Source organism: Chinchilla lanigera, unplaced genomic scaffold, assembly GCF_000276665.1.
Source record: "Chinchilla lanigera isolate Chin_1 unplaced genomic scaffold, ChiLan1.0 scaffold00017, whole genome shotgun sequence".
Lineage (NCBI taxonomy): Eukaryota > Metazoa > Chordata > Mammalia > Rodentia > Chinchillidae > Chinchilla > Chinchilla lanigera.
The window spans coordinates 5,973,102-5,993,804 of NW_004955418.1; the positions used below are offsets into that span (position 1 = coordinate 5,973,102).

General features: G+C 39.3%; 1 protein-coding gene across 3 annotated transcripts in view; it reads right to left on the reverse strand.

Moving 5' to 3' along the window:
• Positions 1-8,448, reverse strand: part of Fer (fer (fps/fes related) tyrosine kinase) — a 368,631-nt gene extending 360,183 nt beyond the window's left edge. For 2 of the 3 annotated variants that reach the window (XM_005382177.1, XM_013513027.1), the window contains exon 1: positions 8,143-8,289. The gene's annotated coding sequence lies outside the window, so the exon portion shown is untranslated. Of the gene's footprint in view, positions 1-8,142; positions 8,290-8,432 lie in introns of those variants that run through there. The other variant, XM_013513026.1, reaches the window with a different exon arrangement.
• Between the last annotated feature and the right edge of the window lie 12,255 nt (positions 8,449-20,703).

The following is a 20,703-nucleotide window of genomic DNA, read 5'->3' on the forward strand; positions in this document are numbered from 1 at the left end:
ACTACATAAAAAAAAAAAAAAAAAAAAAAAAAAAGGTAGTGGGCCTTCTATGGGCATTTGTAAGCAACTGGACGGTGACAGAAATTAGGAGAGTTCTCTGAAGCTCCACATAAGTCCTGAGAGCAAGATAGCCAAGGTAGAATCAGGAAAAACAATGACAAATTCAAATGAATAAACTGAGCTTTAACAAAATTAAAACCTTTCATGCATCAAAGGATACTATCAATCAATTGAAAAGACAACTCACAGAACTGGAGAAAATATTTATACAGCATGTATCTATTATTAAAATGTACATAAGAGTTCAGTATTCGGAACATAAAGAATTCTTACAATTCAACAGTAAGACAAAAGCTTGCTGGAGCTCTCCAGAGAAACAACTAACAGGAGATACACAGACATGTACAAGAGGAAATTTACAGTAGGAACGGGCTCATGAAACCATGGAAGCCAAGATGTTTGATAATTCAGTCACAGTGCAAAGGTCTGAGAATGGGGTGGAGGTGGACAACGGTATAACTCCTGATCTGAGGCACGTGACCAAGAATAAGGCGCACCAACGTCTGAGGGCTGGAGAAGACACACGTCTTAGCATAAGCCGAAGAGTAAATTTACCCTTCCTCTGACTTTTTTGTTCTGAATCAGGCCCTTGAAAACTGGATGACTACAACATCAGTGAAGAAGATCTCTACACAGTCCACTGATTTAAATGCTAATTTAGAGAGACCCTCACAGACGATACCCAGAACTGTACTACCAGCTATCTGGACATCCCTTAGCTCAGTCAAGTTGACACATGAAATTAACATTCATATAACTCAATTTTAAAATGAGCCAAATGCTTGAACAGACATGTCTGCACAGTAAATGGACAGTCACTGAGCACCTGACAAGATGCTCAGCCTCACTAGTTATTAAGGAAATGCCCACCAAACCCACAGTAAGATACCACTCCATGTACACCAGGATGGCTATAATGGAAAATTGGAAAATAACGTGTATTGGTGAAGATGTGGAGAAACTGGAACCCTCAGACACTGTTAGTAGGAATATAAACTGATTTAGCCACACTGGAAAACAGTTAGGCAGTTCCTCAAATAATTAAACATATAATTACCATATGCTCCAGCAAGCCTAGCCCTGGATACATCCCCAAAAGAACTGAAAACACGTGTTCAAACAAAAGCTTATATCTGAACGTTCGGAACAGCACTAATAACAACAGCCAGGAGGGAAAAACAAACTACACGTGCATCGATGGATGAAGGGATAAAGAAAAGGTGGAATACTCGTACAGCACAGTATTGTTCAGCCACAGAAAATGATGAGGTATGGATGTAATCTGTAAGACGGATGAACCTCGCAAACATGCAAAGGGAGAGAAGCTAGACACAAAAGGTCACATACCGTGTGATTCCTTTAACGTAAAGCATCCAGAAGAGGTAAGTACATAGAGCACACAACTGGTTAGCATGGGCGAGGGAGAAAGGGGGATGGACAGTGTGTGCTCAGTGTACAGGGCTTCTTTCAGGATGATGAAAAGGCTTTGGAATCAGAGATAACACTTGTACATTAGGAATGTATTAAGTGCCACTGAATCCTGTATCTTAAATGGTTGGTTTGATGTTATGTGAACTTTAACTCAAATTTTTTAAAAAGGCAGTTGGGAAACTTGAATACTTTGCAAAATAACTACTCATGATCAAATTCTTTAAAATATTCCAGAAAAAAATACTCCAGTCTTAGAGATGAAACAAAACTAACAAAACTGTGGAAGTTTGGTGGGTAAAAGGTATTGGGAACCCATTATACTATTCTCTCAGACTTTCTAATGAATGTTAAAAAGAAACCTTAGATAATATTAACATTTTTATGACTCTGAAATATGATTTCTAATTATGAACTTTCTAACATTTAAAATTATTTCTTTTGAATATATTCATTTTAATTCATAAAATGACTGAAGTATTCATGTTATGACGGCTGCTTCTCTGAAAAATCTCCCAGTTGTGCACCCTAACAGATATCGTACTACTCTCATGGAATGCTTCCAGCTTCACTGCAACACTTTCCTCCCGCTCCTTGGTCCAGACTCCTCCTAATAACTAGCTGTGAGCACCACAGCAATAAATCTAACTGCAAGACCAACCATTACCACAGTTGCCCAGCAAAGGTTTTCTTAATTTTTTGCACTATTTCTTAGCCCAAGACTTTTATTTATTCGTTTATTCACCAGACAAGCACTACTAAATGTCTGCGCTGGACACTGAGTGACGTCCTGAACACACAGAGAGAGGGAGCACTGGCCCTGGAGCTGAGGTTGTAGCTCCCCAGTGGAGCACTTCCCTAGCACGCAGGAGGCCCTGGGTCTGAGCCCCATCACGGGGGGGGGAGGCGGGGGAAATACTGGCCCCAACCTCAGGGAGCTCAGAAGAAGAAGCAGCAATTCTAATGCACAACAATAATTACAGAAAAGATATTGGTATAAGGTAAAGTAAAAGCACGAGATGTAGAGCCTAAGCCTGGCTGAAGCAAAGAGGAGGAAAAGCTTCGCAGACCTCCCTACAACATTTACCGCAGTCTCTTCCTCACTGAAATTTTCTCTTTCCCCTCAACCAAGATGTGATTCTCCCTTCAGTGAAAACCCCTTTCAAAAAGCAAACTATTTCCTATGTATGATTATTGAAGAAAACCAGATCTGCACAACTCAAAAGTAGGTAAGGAAAAAGGACGTTCACTGACTGACAGCTAACACAAACACCGACACAGAAAGGACTCAAATCTTGTCGACAGTGCCAAGCTCTGGTGGTATCCATTAACTTTCTTAATGTGATTTGCATTTTTATGTATTTTTCACTTAAAATTGTGTATTTTTCAAAGACAAAGCCTTAGACTGCTGCTTGTGATATTCACAGTGCCTAGAGATACGTTCCTAGATATAACCAACTGCACAGAAGGTAGAGATAGACATGAAGGCAGAACTAATGCAGACTTCTCCTTTTAATTTGAATTTCAATGCTGACTAGTGCCAGTGAATCAAACATATGTAAATCTCCTAGTTTTCTTATCATTAACTTAATATAACCAAATAGAAAAACAAACTTAGCCAATGTATATTTAAAGTTGGAACGATATTTATTAAAAAAAAAAAAAACTGGAAAGGACAATTTTTTCTCTAGCAACCTCAGAGAACTAGAAAAACTAGAACTAGAAAACTAGAAAAACTAGAAAAAACAAACTGCAAACAAGTTTTAGATGAATGATGTTCTACAGACTAAGGCAATTCCCAAAAGAGACATTAAGTATACACAAATTCATTTCTCTTAACAGAAATACAGATCATGAGCAACCAGAAAACAAACAAAAAAAGCAGAGGACTATTTAAGAATAAAAAAGCCAGGGCTGGGAATTTAGCTCAGTGGCACAGCGCCTGCCTTGCAAGCGCGAGGTCGTGAATTCAATTCCCGGTACCGAGAAAAAAAAAAAAAGAATTAAAAAACCAAAGAACCACCAGGCATGGGTGGCTCACACCTGTAATCCCAGCACTCAGGAGGCTGAGGCAGGAGGGTCATGGTGAGTTTAAGGCCAGTCTGAACTACACGGTGACCTTGTCTCAAAACAAAACAAAACCAAAAAAAGCCTAAGAACCAAAGACAATGCATGAAAACTGACTGAATCCTAGATTTAGAAAAAAAAAAACTCAAAAAAAATTTAAGGACAATTGGAGAGACCTTAACCACTTAGTAGTTTACTTTGAGCGAAACTCAAACAGCATGATTGTCCACATACTGACAACCATCCTGAGTGCTGCTTGGGCAGGTGTCATTTCAACCAGTCGATTCTTGTTTGCAAGAGACACACTCATACATCTGTTTGCTTTATACTGACTACTTTTTCATGCTTTTTTATTTAGAATGTTGTATTCGCCTTTGGTGTTTGCGTCTAGTGAAATCTAGTAAGTTCCGGTTATTTTCTTTTACTAATTCTTGCTTATTTGTGAAAAAACCTACAATTTTGTGCTGCAATCTATAAAAATTCTTAACATAAGTACATTACATGTAATTTTCATCTTCTCCAGGACTCAGTAATATCCTTCTACAACACAAAATGGGCATGTTTGGGACCCTGAGAATGCACAGGAAGTGCCAAAAGACCTGCAAAAGAAAATACTGAAATAGAAACATTAGCGCATCAGAGAGGAAAAGTCTGCGTTATACATGGAAAAACAAAAAAAGATGTCTCCTTATTGGCAACTATTCCTAATATACCAATGGCAGAACTTGAAAGCAGAAATGAAACTAAATCAATTCCAACAGTGATCAATGATTATAATAATTCTATGGATGGATGATGTTGACAAGGTTGACCAACATCTAATAAGCTATGTAGTAATCAAACAGCGAGGAAAAAAAATCATTATAAAATATTTATGCATTTCTGGATCAAACAACATGGAACTTGTTTGTTATTTATTCAAAACAAGAGGGTTCAAAGAGTCATTTACAACTTAGATTAGGTCTAATAGACCAAATAACTGAAATATACGGGACAGCAAAATGCCAACAAGGACGTCCATTGACGTCTTCACCGTTACGTTTAGTGGGTAGACATTTTACTGAAATTACTACACCCACAGAAAGGAAGGCCAACTCAAGAGTGTAAAGTGTGTTGTTCAAAAAAGACAATAAAACACAAAGAACTTGGAAAGAGACCGGATCTACTGTCCACACTGTGACACTGTGTTGGGTATGGAATGTTTTCAGGTATCCCGTACCAAAAGCAAAGTTATGGAATAAAATTGACAACATTCTCATTTTTATATTTCCCATTATATTATAAAAATGAATGAAAAATTATGTGGTTTTTGCTCATCGTGTATTTAAATCATTGGACCGGTATGTGAGTAAATGCAGACCTTTCCATTTAGCACTGTCATGGTTTGAATGTCCAGGTCCGTCCCAAATTCCTATGTTGGAATTTAACCCCAACATGGTATGCTAAGCGGTGTTGCCCTGGGGAGGAGCAGGCAGGCCATAGAAGCGCCACTTCATGGGATTAAAGCTCTTGTTACAAAAGCTCCAGACAACACTCTCTACTGCCACCCCTTCACCACATGTGGACCCCAGACAGCATCCTGTGTGTGGGACAGGCCTTCACAGACCCCCAGCCCGCCAGTCTCCAAAATAGGATTTCCCAGCCTCCAAAACTCTGAGAAATCTCTGTCCTTCACAAATTATCCAGTCTGCAGGATTTTGCTATAGCGGCACAAATGGTCTACAACAAACATATTCTTAAATTAATATTAAATTTTCTTACGTATGGTATCAGTATTATAATTACGCAGAAAGGTATCCATATTCCAAAGACACACGCACTGAAATTTTTAACTTGTCATGAGGTCTTCAATATAATTTCAATGGCTTTAAATATACATAAACATGAAAAGCAGCGGGAGTCGTGGCCTTTCTCTGTCCTCTGTCTTCACTCTTTCTGTAATACTGAGCACCATCCAAATGAAAGGCTGAAGGGGTGGAAGGCAGAAAGCATGCGAGGAGGATAGCAGGAGGAATACAAGCACCCTCGTCTCCAAACTCATGAAAATCAGAACCGGGCATATAGCTCAGCAGTAGAGCACCTGCCAGGCAAGTGTGAGGTCCTGAGTTCGGTTCCCGGTTCAAGAAAAAAAACCGTGAAAATCAGCCGGGTGATCCTGGGACGGTCACACAGCCTAAGTCCCAGCTGAAAGAGACACAGAGGATATCCTAGGACAGAGCCACAAAAACCAAAAAGATAACAAATGAACCTAAGATAAATACCATTATTCTACTACCTGTATCACCTCTAACTCTAAAACTCAAAATATAACCAAATACAAAGTGGAAAAACCCATAGGACCAAAAGGGTAAAAAAAAATAAAGGATTTTTTTTTTTTTTTTTTTTTTTGGTCTTCTTGAGACAGGGTCTCACTAAGCAGTTCAGGCTGGTCTTGAGCTCACTTCGTAGCCCAGGCTGCTGTTGAACTAACAATGATCCTCCTGCCTCAGCCTACCAAATGCTGGGATTACAAGTGTGCACCACTATGCCCAGTTTAAAATAAAGGATTTAAAATAGTCAAATGCATTTCACATAAAGCACAAATAAAATTAACTCTGCTCATTTGAGAAAAAAATCTTAAAAATTTTTCAGAAAAGAAACAAAAAACAATTTAGAAAAAAACTTAGAAGAAACAAGGAATACAGAATTAGGAAGATTTATTTCAATATCTATACAATTTCAGTTTGTACCAAAACTATAACTACCTATCAGAAGTTTGGGTTAACAGTCTGGGAAGATTTCAGACTGGCTAAAAGATTTTTCTCTTTTTTAAACACAATAATGGAGAGGAAGCTTCAGACTCAGTGTGGAAGTCCAAGCTAATTACTGTTGCTTGCAGAAAGACTCTGAGGTCTTATGAAATTAAATGCATGCCGGGTGTGGTGGCACACTCCTGTAATCCCAGCACTTGGGAGGCTGAGGCAGGAGGATCGTTGAGAGTTCGAGAGCAAGCTGGGCTGCAAAGTGAGTTCAAAGCCAGCCTGAACTGCATGGCGAGACCCTGTTTAAAAAAAAATTACACTCAAAATTAACTAAAAGTCAGACAGGGCTTTGAAAAGTTTGGAAAATGAGCTTCGTGCTTTCTTGTCTACAGTATTTCAGCTGCACTGTGAGTAAAGGACAAGCTGGGGCAAAAACAAAAGCTGCATCTTGGAGCTGAAGCAGGCTGCAAGCAACAAAGGGAAGATGAATGAATTTGAGGTGTGTTTCTTCTGAATCAAATTGACGACACTTTGGGATTCTTAGTGAGTGAAAGCAGAAAAAGAATATACTCAGGATGACTTCATGATTTTTGGCTTCTGAGCAACTCTGTATACTGATACAATGTACAACTCATTCCCATAGGATTGGTTATGCTACTAAAAGAAATTTAACTATAATGCTAGAAATAATACTACCACTGAAAATAAAGTACCTGAAAATTTTGCAATATGTAATAGTACTTTTTGATACAATGGAGTACTACCCTCCCATTAAGAAGGATAAGCTTGAGACATTTCTAGCTAAATGGGTATACCCTGAGACCATACTCCGAAGTGAAATAAGCTGGACACACATGTTCAAATCTTGCATTGTTTCTCTGGTGTGAGACACCAAAAGGGTAAATAAGGACCAAAATGTACAATCGATAGTGGGAAATAAGTAGAAAATATTAAAATGGGAAGGGAAGCAAGGGAGGAGGGGAGAGATAAGGAAAGAAGGGGGGAAAAAGAACAGAAGGAAAAAAATGGAAGCAAAGCTTTTGTAAATAAGAAGGGGAACAGGATGGAAGGGAGGGGAGGGGGATAGGGAAAAAAGAAGAATCATGATATGTTGTGTACAGGTACAAATTCCCTGTGATGAATGCTATCACTATGCATGTCTAAAATGCACCAATAAAATTAACTTTTTAAATACTTCTTTCCCTGAAATTGAATTTTATCTGACTCTTAATTAATTATTAGTTTAATATCATATGACCTCAGTCTGTTTTGGAAATAGAGAAAACAGAAGGAAGGGTAAGTTTTCAGGAAAAGCGAAACAAATGATGCCAGCTACTGAGAATCTAGGACTGGCAGGCACACAGGCTGGGGAAACAGATTCGGATTCTGCTAATTGTATTAGTTGAAAAAAATAACGGTGATATCATAGGTAAAATAAAATTCATTTAGATAAAGGACAAGCAAAATATAAACACAAATATAAAATGAAAGCAGCCTTCCAAAACAGAATAAGCTCACATAAAGAATACTACAAGCTGGGTGCAGTGGCACATGCCTGTCATCCCAGCCCTTGGGAGGCTGAAGCAGGACAATCTAGAGCAGTGGCGGTGAACCTGGTATGCGTGCTCAGCCGGCTGTTTGTTATCACTGAAACTCTACAATGTCCGCCATCGCTGAGCTAGAGTTTGAGACCACCCTGGGCTACACTGAAAGTTCCAGGTGAGCCTGGACTACCTGGTAAAATCCTACCTCAAATCAAAACAAACAAAAAAAGCCCTACAAAACTGTTATCATTTCAAAGAGGAAAAAATGCTTTAATTAACCAAGAACAGGAAAGTGATCCTACCTTACTACTATTCATTGCTGGCTGTGCCTTAGCTAAAGCAGCAGGTCCATGTTGAGGTGTGTACACACTAGGGATGAGGAAGACACTGGGGAAACGTGCAGTGAAGTCTCAGGAAGGACCATAGGTCTGGCCAAAAGACATGAGCTGCAAGAAGAAATTCACGGAGTCAGAACCATTCACCACAGAGAAAAAGGAAAAAAATGTACACACGGAGCACGGTGAGCCATCAGTGGAAAGTAGCTGTGTCAGTTTGTCAGATCCCTCAAGTACAATGAGAACTCCATACTTACCAGTCCAGCCACTGCTCACTCTCTCCTCTTTTCTCTAAGCTCCCTTTGTGTGACGTACTTTACCTCCTCCGCCTCCGACTCCACTTTGAAGAGGTAATTCTTGTTTTTGTCCATTTTCACAGAATACAACTAACTTCAAGCTTAAAACACATCAAAAGCAACAAGGGAGTAACTACTGTTACAGCCAGGCACGATGGCACCTGTCTGCAATCCCAGCACTCAGGAGGCTGAGGCAGGAGCATCCCCAGGAATTCCAGCCCAGCTGGCTACACAGTGAGTTCAGCCAGCCTCAACTACATAGTGAGACCACGTTTAAAAAAAAAAAAAAAAAACTGTTACATCCTAAAGGAGTAATTAAGTGTGTAAGAAAAAATATTTCCAAAAACTTAAGAAAGTCTGAGAAAAATTCTCCCAGCAAACTTATGCTTCCTGCGTTTCACATGTACCCTCGAACTGGCAGTTCTCCCGTCGATCCCGGAAAGCGCAGACCTTCTGAGATGTTTCTCGGTCACTGGTTCCCCTTTATCACTCATGTCAGCATGCACTCATCCCTCGGTGCCCACGCGGGACTGGCTCAGGACAGACGCAACTGTCTGAAGGGTATTTCTGATTCCCGGGCGGTTGACTTCACCGCGCGGGAGCCGCACACAGCCAAGCGCACGCCGCTCAGCGCCTCTCAGTTTCTCCTCTTCGCCCATTCCGCCTATTCCACCCTGACTCCCTCATTCGCCGTCAGCTCCCCTCTTCCTCCAAGCGCTTATTTCTGTCTGCCTGTTCGGCTTCCTGTCTCTTCCCTGCTTCCTTGACTTCCACGTGAGTCAAGTGACAATTCGGAAATGTTACCAGAAAGATCAGTCCTCTCCTTCCGGTCAAGAGCCCGGCCAAGTGCAGCGTGTCTGTCAAGGTCTGACGCCCAGCTTCCACTCTCCTAAGGTTCTGTGCAGAAGGCTCCTTCTCCGCCTCCAAACAAGCACTTTTATTCCCTCTGGATTTGGCCAGGGTGTCAGTCCCTTCAGCTGGGACGCAGTACCAGCACCGGATCAGTCTCCAGCGGGCTTGGCTCCTAGGCGGATGGCATGGAGGAAGGGAAGGCAGAGGAAAGCGGCTCATCCCATCGCACCTCAGCGGGAGGCAGAAAGAAGGGAGGCGCCAGTGACAGGAATACACCCTGCCGAGAGGCTCAGCATCTTTGTCCATTAGCACAATGCAAGTCAGAACAACGCTGAGGTCTCATTTTACCCCAGCAGGAAACACTACCACCAAAAAATCAAAACAGTGAAATGCTGGCAAGGCTACAGAGGAAAAGGAATCCTTTGACATTGTGCTTGGAAATGTAAACCAATGCAAGCAGTATGGAAGTTAGTACGGAGATTCATCAACTAAATATAGAGGCCGGCTATGGTGGCGCACACCTGTAATCCTAGCACTTGGGAGGCTGAGGCAGGAGGATCGCTTCGAGTTGAAGGCCAGCCTGGGCTACAAAGTGAGTTCAAGGCCAGCCCGAACTGCATAGGGAAACCCTGTCTCAAAAAGACCAAAAAAAAAAAAAAAACAACTAAATATAGAAATTCCATTTAACTATCAATACCAGCAGTATCTTCCCAAAAGAGTACAGTGATATAGTACAGTGATACCTGCATATCCATGCTCACAGCAGCCCAACTGATAACAGCTCAATTACAGAAGCAGCCTATATGCCCATCAACAGATGCATGGATAAAGAAAGTGGAGTACCCCTCAGCCAGAGAGGAGGGTAAACTTGAGTTACCTTGAGTCCATAATGCTAAGCAAAATAAATCAGACACAGGTTAAACACTGAATGGCTTCTCTTCTAGGAGAAACCCAAAATACAAGTAACTTAAAGAGCAAAATAAAAGAAAGATGATAGGAAACCGGGAAGTCAGTTCTGTGGAGATGGGAAGCGCAGCTGAGCGGGAGGTCAGGCGGAGAGGCTGTGCAGTGAGAGGCTGGGGAGATTAAGGCTCACCGGAAAGCAGTCATCATGTATTTTTCCACCGTGTGTATGAAATCTTCGGTGAGCTCTGATAAGGGCAAGATCTTTTAAGCAATGTAAGAAATTTTCTTTTGCTAAATACCCTTCTCCTGTCATCAGTCTATGTGGCTTAGTCTTTCACACTCTAAAGTTTCTGCAGTGGGCACACAGTACCGGTCTTCAGAAGCAGCAGATCCCTTCCCCTGAGCAGTAGTTCAGGGACGGGTACATGAGGCAAACTGGACAGAGAAGCCTGGAAGTAGCCCAACATTTCTATTTTTTAGTATTAGCAACCAAGCCCAGGGCCTCGCAACGCTAAGCAAGTGCTCTACGACTCCGCTGCATACCTAGCACCCCCAGCATTGTTACAGGAACTAATCAGGAAAGAAAGTGCTTTTTCAGCTGAAGTAGCTCAACGGAGAGAACATAAGTACCTACTTGACAATGAGCCAACGCGGAGAAAGTGCCAAGAGCTGGAAAGAGAAACGGATAAAATTCTGAAAACACTGTATCCCTAAGTCTGAGTTCAAGTATGAATAGAGGTGGCTTCTGAGATTTAGAGTTACTACTAAGAAACAATTTTCTGGGGACTCCTCATGTACCCGAACAGTCACAGACTGAGCAAGAAGTGCAAGGATATGTGTACGACAGAAAAACCTGGAAGCTAGAGAGGTATCTTCCACTCTGCACACAGACCTCCACAGAGAAACGACCCTCTCTCCTATCCCTCCCTGGAGAAATTTTATTTATATCCTATGATAATAAACCTAAAGAAACCTTCCCACTTTTCTGTGAAGGTGATTTGTTTAATCAGGAATTCTGCTGCTGCTGAGGAAGATGGACGATGTGCCAGCAGCCTATACAAGCTTAGAGTCTCCTAATTTCTAGGATCCTCTCCTGTGATCCTGTCCAGCAGAATCACTGCATGTGTAGGTAAATATCCAAAAGCTGGCAATAAAATTGAGGCAATAATATGAAACCTACCACCTAAGAAAGGCCCAGGAACTGACAGATGCACTGCTAACTGCTACAAAACCTGCAAGGAAGATATGATGCCAACACTCTCAAACTCTGTGATGAAATTAAAAGACAAGGAGTACTCCCAAGGCTGTTCCTGGAAGCTAGTATACCCTAATTCCAAAACCAGGGAAGGACCCATCCAAAAAAGAAATCTACAGGCCTATTTTTTTAAGAACATAGATGCAAAAATCCCCAACAAGATGCTGGCAAACAGAATGCAACAAATCAAAAAGATCATACATCATGCCGAAGTAGGCTTCATCCCAGGGATGCAAGGACGGTCCAACATACGCAAATGAATAAATATAATACATTACATAAACAAAGATAAGGACAAAAAACATATGATCATCTCAGTAAATGCAGAGAAAAAATCTTTGACAAATTCAACACATATTCATGATACAAAAAACCCTGAAGGAAAGAGGTATAGAAGGATCTTACCTCAATCTGATAAAAAGCCACTTGTGGCAAACCTATTGCCAACATCATATTAAACAGAAAAAAATGAAAGCTTTCTCCCTAAAACCAGGAATAAGACAAGGACATCCACCATCACACTGTTCAATACAGTACTCAAAATATTAGCCAGAGCAATCAGGCAAGAAAAAGAAGTAAAAGGAATGTGTATAGGAAAGAAAGAAGACAAATTATCATTATTAGCAGACAGCATGATCCTCTACATAGAAAACTCAAGAAAGTCCACTAGAAGACTCCTAGAATTAGGAGTCAAATTCAGCAATGTAGCATGATACAAAATCAACACACAGCTGGGCGCAGTGGTACACGCCTGTAACCCCAGCACTTGGGAGGCTGAGGCAGGAGGATCATTGTGAGTTCGAGACCAGCCTGGGCTACAAAGTGAGCTCATGGCCGGCCTGAACTGCACAGCGAGATCCTGTCTCAAAAAGACAAAAAAAAAAAATCAACACATAAAACTTAACAGTGTTCCTGTACAACAATAATGAACTCACCAAGAAAGAAATTAGAAAGACAATACCACTCACAATCGCGTCAAAAAAATTAAATACTTAGAAATTAACATATCCCGAAAGTAAAAGACCTCTAGGGTGAAAATTACAGTATCTTGAAAAAGGAGATCCAAGAGGATATCAGAAAATAGAAAGATATCCCCTATTCCTGGACAGATAAAACCAACACTGTCAAAATACTCCCAAAACTGATACAGATTGAATGCAACCCAATCAAAATACCAACAGCATTCCTCACAGAACTGAAGAACAGAACCCTAAAATTTATACAGATTCAGAAGAGACCCAGAATAGCGAGTGCAATCCTGGGTAACAAGAGCAAAGCAGCAGGCGTTATAATCTCAGATTTTAAATAATATTACAAAGCTTCATTAATAAAAGCAGCATGGTCTTGGCATAAAAGCAGACATGGATCTATGGAACAGAACAATGGATGCAGAAACAACTCCAGACACATTCAGCTCGTCTTTGACAAAGGGGACAAAAACATACACTGCAGGCCAGACAGCCTCTTTAACAAGCAGTGCTAGAAAAACAAAATGGCTATCAGAAGAGTGAAGCTAGACTCATACATCTAGAGTGCATTTCACCATGCACTAAACTAATATCAGAATGGATCAAACAACAAAATGTTAAGACAGAAACAATCTAGAATATCAAATAGATAAAACAATTGAAGACAGAGGCATAGGCAAGGATTTTCTGAATAGAACTCCAATTGCACAAGAAATAACCTCAAGAATCAACAAATGGGATCATATCACGTTGAAAATCTTCTGTATAGCAAAGGAAAACAACCAACAAAGCAAAGAGACAACCTACAGAATATTTTGGCAGCTTTCTTCACACAGAGGACTAATATCTAGAATAGATAAACAATTCAAAAAATTAAATGCCCCAAAATAAAAGACCCGATCAAAAAACGGGCAACTGAAGTAAAGAAACATACCTCAGAAGAAGTGAAATAGCCAATAAATACAGGAAAAAAAAAGTTCAGCACCGCTGGCTACTAGAGAAATACAAATTAAAACACCAGCACAATTCCATCTTACCCCAGAAAGAATGGCCATTATCAAGAAATCAAGTAACAAATGCTGTTGAGGCGTGCGGGTGGGTATGCTTCTATAGTGTTCGCAGGAATGTAACAACCACTATGGAGACAGGTACGGGATTTCTCAAAAACTAAAACTAGAAGTTCCATTTGACCCAGCTATTCCCCTTCTACATATCTCCCACAGAGTTTAAAACATCATACTGCAGTGATACATAGATACATGTTTATAGTAGTACAATTCGTAGTACATACATCTTAGAAGTGTCCTGTTTGTCCATCAGCAGATGAATGGATAAATAAAATCAGGTATTTATACACAATGGAGTACTACTCTGCCATAAAGAAGGATAAACAAGTCATTTGTGGGAAAATGGATGCATTCTGAGACCATAATGTTAAGTGAAATAAAGTTTAAATACCACATGGTTTTTCCAGGAGATTACTGTGAAAATCTTTTGGATGGACTTGCCTTGCATCCACTCCCTCTTCCCAAGGTCACAGTATTTCTTGTTTGTTTATTTCAGTGAACCATTTGTATCTCACCTCTCTGTCCAAGCAGTTTAGACACTCCTAATTCCCACTATGAAAAGTTAGCACCTAACTCAGGTCTGGCCTATCATCAGATCCTATCCCTCCAACTATAGGGTCAAGGATGGGGAAAGGACAGAACTCATTCAGGGACATAGTCAATCTCAGGAAGACGAGGAAAAGAAGTTCTTTTTCTGAAAGGCTTCCTTAAGTGAAAGAATCTAAGCCTGGGGCCACCAAAAGCTCCACATGGAGTAAAGTTACATGAGGGTGTACCTAACACAAGGGAGAGCCATAAGAATTTCAGCGTCCTAAGTACAAACAGGGGTTTTGCCTGGGCAAGATACTCCCAGTTTGCAGAGGGGAAAAAAGTGTGCTATAAGATAAATTATTTGTCCTAACCATAGAGCTACTTGCTAGTTGCATAGATGCAATGCTAGGCAAACTGGGCTGGAACATCCACACGCCCTCTCAGGAGAACAGTCGGCAACATCTCTGTGTTTTATAATTATCTGAAGCTGTAAGTTAAATTCTTACATGGAGTGAGTATTCTAACATTTGGAGAATGACCAAAAATAGAAGAAACATATGTCTTCCTGCTTCCTGTTCCATTCTTGTAATAGCTTTGCCTCTTGTCTGACATAAAACATTTCTCCCTTGTTCCTATATGTAAGCTCCCTTAAGGGACATGTCTATTTCTTTTACCATCTTCAACCTCTTCCAAAAATCATGGTATTACTGTATTTGCAAGACAAGGTCTTTAAACTAAGTCACTTACTTCTTAGAATACCAGTTCCCATTACACGGCAAAATAGGGGCCAAAATACTGGTAGGAAGTCAGAATGTTGGAAACATATTACCAAGTCTAGTAACTATTTTGTTATAATTGACTGTAAAATCATCAGAAAAGAGTACACATATTATCCCAGAAATTCTGATGCCATTCTTTATGTTAACACTTATGGTGCACGCCTATAATCCCAGCACTTGGGAGGCTGAGGCAGGAGGATCACTGCTAATTTGAGATCAGCCTGGACTACAAAGTGAGCTCAAGGCCAGCCTGAACTGCATAGCAAGACCCTGTCTCAGAAAAGATCAAAACAAAAAATTTAAAGATATTTCAGGAGAAAAATCAAGATATATTACGTACACGTACAAATTCCCTATGATGAGTGTGATCGTTATGTATATCAAAAGGGTACCAAGCCAGGTACGGTGGCACACAACTGTAATCCTAGCAGTTGAGAGGCTGAGACAAGGGGACTGCCCTGAGTTCAAGGCCAGCCTGAACTACTTAGCAAGCTCCTGTCTCAAAAAACCAAATAAATAAAGAAATTGCAAAAGAACTACATTCACTTCTAAAAAGTAGCAACTATTCATAAACCTGTTTCAAATATTTGAGGGTGGCAGGGAAAGGGAAAAAAAGACAGGATTTATGAGTATAAGATCTCTGACATTTTCAAGCAATCCAAATAAAGACCATGAAAAATTTTGACAAAACTACAACACTGGGTGAAAATGCTTCACAAATTAACTTCTTTCCCTAGAAGGTGTAATGGACTGATTCATATCCAAAGACATTGAATTCAACATTCCATCTTGAAACATATTCGAAAAATGTCCATTTTTCTGGCTAAGATCCACCACACTCCTCAGACATATTTAACTTCTCTCCTTGACAGTCAGCTTCCTTTATTGCTTCCAAAAGTAATAGTACAGGACAATATCAAAGAGAACAATCCCAAAGTGAGATGTAATCACTATACAGCTAAGATCTTAGGGTCTCACTTCTAATACGTACCGGAAAGGTATCTCAGCAAAACTGCAAAGATTTCAACATGAACTTCTAGAGTCACTCCCTAATTAAAATTACTATTAAATCAAAGACTAAGAGTTCTCTGTACGTAGATTTTTACCATTTATATTTATTTCAAGTTTACTGTACAAAAAATCTGAGTTCAAATTCCAGGGTCACTTTATAAGTACTTGGATAAATGATATAACCTAAGATTGATTTCACGTCACAAAAAACAAGCCATCCAATTCACAGGGTTGTCAGACAGAACAAGAGAGCTGGACATGGTGGCACACGCCTGTAACTCCAGCACTTAGGAGGTTGAGGCAGGAGGATTTCTACAAGTTTGAAGCCAGCCTGGGCTACAAAGTCAGTTGAAGGCTAGCCTGAACTGCATAATGAAACCCTGTCTCAAAAGACAAAAAAAAAAAAGAAAAAAATCAAAAAAATGTACAAACAATGCCTACTACTTTTTTAGCAGGCACTACAGAAATTGTTTAGCATCCCCTCCATAATATATCCAAGTCTATGTAACTTATTCAAAACAAATTTGCAGACAGAAACCTAATACTTAAGAAATTAAAATGTTGAGGAGAGAGAAAAGAACTACACATAAATAAAAGAAAACTGAGTGTAATATACTTGTATTACAGGTATATATACTACATATGTAGGTAGGTGTTTGGAAGAAGATATCAAAATCAGCCTCTCACTTTTTTTATGTTTTTATTGTACATAAATCTAGATAAAGATTCTTGTACTTCATCCAACATAACCGCTTATAAATAGCTTACACTGAGGCCTATCAAGTTGTCATTAACACTTCCCTAGACAACTATATTGTTTAGTTCCCCTTAATCACTCTACAGCTCCAAATTTATTGAATATATTGAAAGTACAGAGACATGATGAAGTGACAACACCTAACAAAACCATACACATTTGTGAAAAATTCAGAATGAATGTGAAATGTGACAATAAGTGGAGCTGACACATTAGAAAGGCCACCGTATACCACAGATTCTACAGTAAAGCAAGAAAAAAGGTTATAGTTAAAAGTGTCTTTTTTAGCCAGGCGTGGTGGCGCATGCCTATAATCCCAGCACTCGGGAGGCTGAGGCAGGAGGATCGTTGCAAGTTCAAGACCAGCCTGGGCTACAAAGTGAGCTCAAGGCCAGCCTGAACTACATAGCGAGACCCTGTCTCAAAAAGATAAAAAAAAAAAAGGTGTCTTTTTTGTTTCCAGGAAAGCAACATATGCAATACCTTGGTAAAACTTCAAATGATGGTTCACCTGGGCAAGACTGTACATAGAAAGATGTGATTCGGAGGAAAATATAATTTATGAGAAACTCAGCACATTGCACAAATATTTTCATAAGCCAGGAGGCAGTATAACTGCTAGGTAGGCACTGGCTCATTTGTTAACAACACTGAGTATTTTCAGAAGTGATAATTGCACTCTTCCTTGTATTATAATGTGCAAGTAACAAGAGACCCACCCAAGGAGAGCTTAGAAAATCCTCCCCAGTTGAAAACACGTGAACAGAAGAAAGGACATAGACCACAGCAGTTTTCAGCTCTAAGGAGAAAACATATCCAAGAAACAGCAGCAAGCATCCAACATGACAGTGATCAAGGACTAATCTTCACCTTTGTGCCAGTGCAGGAGGATCTGTAAGTCAGCCAGAAATGCTAATTTGTCCTGCAAACCCCAAGACACAAAAGTAACGAATAAGAACTTTTGCCTGTGTATTACGAACATAACACAAAATCCTCTGGCATTCAGTATAAAAGCAAAAAAAAAAAAAAAAAGTAACAACTTTAATGACTCTACTATTTATAGAATCATTAAGAATCTGAAGGGATCACTTACATTTCTGAGTTAAATGAAGGCAGTTATACCCTAGATTCACAAGAGTTTCAGGAAATAACACTTGCAAACATTGCAACATTATTTCTCTAAGTTTTTACTTCAGCTATACTTCTAATAGGAAGACTGATTTGAAGGCAACTTCATTCATATAATGTAATTTTAAAGATATTTTTCTGGCTGAACAAATGTACAAATCATTTTCATGTACTAAGTGCCTACAATATAGTGTTAAAAGCTTCCCTCTAGCTGGATGTGGTGGCATGCACCTATAATCCCAGCTCTGGGAAGGCTGATGCAGGAAGATCTTGAGCACATGGGCAGCATGGGTTACATACCAAGTACTGTCTCCAAAAAGAAAAAGTTTCCCATACTCCTAAAACTGTTAGTCCCACTATTTAAATACATATTCTTTCTGTAAGTAAAATAATTTATACTGAAAGAACTAATCTCAGTGTTGCTATGGTAATGTTATTTGAGTGAGAATAAAGCCTGTGGTACTGTAATTCAAATATTTTAAATGTTCATTGACAGTTATTTTATGTAGAAGTCTTTATTATCACTATAAAATTGATGTAATAATCTTTTTTCCTATAGCATTACAAGAATGATTTTTAAAACAACTGAAGAAGCATTCATTTCAGGAAAAATGTGAAAGAAGTTTGGGTCTCATTTATAGACTACAAGATATGTCTCAAGTATTTATTGCTAATAATAGTTACACATATATTTAATGACTCACTTTCTAAATCAGAGTAGCTTTAAGTTTATACCTGCAATGATGTTACTGTTAACACTTGTACTCTGATATGCTTCCCAGAGTAGGAGAGGAAGAGATGGAATTACAGCTGGCATGACAGCAAATTGCACATTGGGATATGTTACACTTGTCAATATCTTGTACTAGGATGGGAAAAAAAACATGAGAATCACTGACTTACAGCGCAAAACTTTTTTGCTTGTTTCTTGCTGGGTGACACAATGAAGACTATGCAGTTCAGCTACTAGCTCCTAACTCTGTGCTTGCTTTAGCATACCCAGAATACTATAAGTTACTCTGTGCATTTGAACTCTGTATTCTTTTAAAAATTAGAACTTTATATAGAGCAGAGAATTGTGGAATAAGGACATCCGTGAAATACTGCTCCCTAAAAAATTCATGTACATCAGGAGGTGGAAAATATACAATAAATATGCAGCTAAGAATATCATGAAATTGGAAAATTAAGTTTTAAGCCGATTAAGTAAATGTGATGCAAAGAGGGAACACTAATTAGAAATTTTTTAAAATAATATTCAGCTTTTCTATATCACCTTTAAGCAAATACTTGTGGGATATTTTTTATTGTCGTTGCAGGGGGTATCTTTCTGAGACAGGGTTTCACTATGCAGTTCAGGCTGGCCTCAAACTCACTTTGTAGCCCAGGCTGGCCTTGAACTCGTAGTAATCCTTCTGCCTCAGCCTCACAAGTGCTGGGATTATAGGTATGAGCCACCACACCTGGCTTTTTGTGGGATTTTTGTTGGTTTTAGTTTTTGGTTTTTAAAAACAGGGTCTTGATTTGTAGCTCAGGCTTGCCTTGAACTCACTCTGTAGGCCAGGCTGGCATAGAACATAAGGTGATCCTCCTGCCTCAGCCTCCTGAGTGCTGAGATTACAGTAGGCTACATTTGTGGTTTAAATGAATGGAATTTAGGGAAACCAGCTAACAACAGATAATCTAAGGTAAAAGAAAATAAATCAGAAATCTAGACAAGCTGGACCTATTCTAGGGTTAAAATCAATTTAAAGTAAATGTCTGATAATCTCTAATGAGATCATCTCAAAGCTATAAAAAAATCTTGAGATATTAATAATTATTTTATACAACTATAAATGCCACTCAATTTAAGTAAACTTCACGTATATTATTTTGAGTTCCTATGTCTGTAACTTAAGGAATTTTAACATAATCGTAATAATACCAGGAAAGACAAAACTAGGAACTGAAATGCAGAGGTTGAACACTTCCCTAAACTCAAGCATCGCACCTATATTGTCTCATTTCTCCTACATAACTACTTTATGCGGCAATTTTAGCATCCCCATTTGATAGATGAGGAAACTATGATTTAAGGAAATTAAGAAATTCACCCAAGGTCACACCGAAGAGAAACCGGGACTGAAACCCAGGTTATGGGACTCCAAAGTAAGTGGCTCTTTGCACTGCACATTCCAAACTGGCAAGGAACACCTGCATTGAGAGCTCCAGTCTTCTAATTAATACTTGCTAAAGAGAGAGACACTCTCAAACTTTTAGTGAATAGCGATGATGTAGACTGAAAACTAGTCATAGCTTGATAATTATAGATGAATATTTAAGACATAATTATAAGTCAAGCAAGACTTTTCTTAATATGTAATATCACAAAAATAGAACTCTTTATGTTTAGGTGGAACGGTAGTAGAGAAACTTCATCTCAACCAGATACGGGAAATTTCAAAGACAAACTGGAGATTCCATACTCCACACTCTGTCAGCCGTGACAAGTCTATCAGTGTCCTCTGCTAGACTAGGATTGTATCGATCTTCATCAAGTGAGAAAAAAGTGACCAGAATCTGAGTCTGTTCCTTTCTTCTGACTCTGATCTGCCCGCTATTCTCTTGTTTTTTTCCAGAAGTGGAAGACTTGCTCTAATGAAGGGTACCTGAGCATCAAGCTAAGGAACTCCTGCAAACTTAGATGCAAATGCACACACACTGAAAGGAAGTCCATAAACTCGCAATGATTTGTAAAATATTACAGAAGAAATGCAAGTTCCCATTATTTTCCAAAGTATTACCTACAGAAATACTGGTGACTCCTCTATAAGTGCCTTCAATTAATTTTAAAGCATTTAATTTGTATAATCAAATAAAAATGGGGGGGAGAGTAAGAAAGTGAAGGAGGAAAGGGAGAAAGGAAATCTGGACCTTTGATTAAATCTCAATGTGTCATTGTTTCCGAATTAACAATCTACCACTGGGAGTTCCAG